This window comes from Enhydra lutris, unplaced genomic scaffold (genome assembly GCF_002288905.1).
Source record: "Enhydra lutris kenyoni isolate GAN:26980312 unplaced genomic scaffold, ASM228890v2 scaffoldscaffold9, whole genome shotgun sequence".
Classification (NCBI taxonomy): Eukaryota; Metazoa; Chordata; class Mammalia; order Carnivora; family Mustelidae; genus Enhydra; species Enhydra lutris.
Genome location: NW_019154093.1, coordinates 48,175,412 through 48,176,740, shown reverse-complemented (window position 1 = coordinate 48,176,740; position 1,329 = coordinate 48,175,412). Strand labels below are relative to the sequence as shown.

Here is a 1,329-nt window from a genome sequence, read left to right as displayed (position 1 = left end):
AAAAAGGGGTACCTTCCTTCTACAGTTTTTCAAATAAGTGTATAATTTGCATAATCTGACAAAGACTAGAACACAGACTTAGATGTACACATATATATATATTTTAAGGTTCCAAATGTACTTTATGTCTTCAATCATGCCCTATTTTAAAGGGTGCACAGTGCTTCTAGTTGAAATCAATTCTGAATTGGTTTTGAAACAATTCAGTATTACACCAGCTGGGCTGATTACTGGTCTCTCCATTCCTTTGGGGTGCCTCTGCTAACAGGGGACAGGTTCCATTCTATTCCAATGTGTGTTGCTGTATATGCACATACAGCAGCACAGAAAGTGGCACCATAAGCGAATACAGCATTACCATATTTGTCATGGAAATCAGGTGTCCGCTTCTGGCGGCTCTGCCTTGCCATTGTTTGCTGAATGCTTTGAAGTTGGAGATGACTTAGAGCATTTTTGGCCATGGGAAACATCCTGAAGACAGAACAGTGTGGCTACAGCTACAGCGGCTGGGTTGCTACAGCTTTGGGTCAAGTCCCCTCGTCCAGACATAGATGTATAAACTCTCTGTTCAATGTAGCCCTTCCTACCCCTTTGGGTGATCCCAGCTCAATGTCAGCTGTGTGAATCTGGATGAAATATCTTGAGGAAAGGAAGAACAGGGGTGAGGAACAATTGCATTTCTTTTTTTTTTTTTTAATAGATTTAAACAAATTTTTTTAAAGACTTTAATTATTTATTTGACAGAGAGAGATCACAAGTAGGCAGAGAGGCAGGCACAGAGAGAGAGGGAAGCGGACTCCCTGTTGAGCAGAGAGCCCAATGCGGGGCTCGATCCCAGGACCCTGGGACCATGACCTGAGCCCAAGGCAGAGGCTTAACCAACTGAGCCACCCAGATGCCCCAGAAAAATTGCATTTCTAAGGCTTACAGTAACTCTAGGAAATCTAGAGAGGCTCTTGGTCATTTCTATCGTGGAACAGTCCTCTGTATGCCTCCATTTGGTGTACAAGCATTTAGGAAGTATTTCTATCAATTCCCAAAGCAGACACTCCTCCAGATCTATAATTCTGAGGTTAACTTGGAACCGAAGGAGGCTCTGGGAAAGAGAATAGGGAGACAAATTGGATAGGACCTGTTTAAGAAACACACTGGTAAGGTGTTCATAATGAGCAAGGGAAATGACAAGAAGTCTGACAGTAGTGTTTTGTGCAAGAAAACAATGAGCATTTGGGGACGAGACAGATAGAAAACTACAGTCTGGAACAGAGAAGTTCATTCTAATGAGATAAAAAATCGCTAAGAATCTTGACTTTGTTCTTGGGTGAAGAT

General features: G+C 42.2%; 1 pseudogene; it reads right to left on the bottom strand.

The window, feature by feature from the left end:
* Window positions 1–227: 227 nt before the first annotated feature.
* LOC111143698 lies at window positions 228–473 on the bottom strand (annotated as a pseudogene).
* Window positions 474–1,329: the final 856 nt, after the last annotated feature.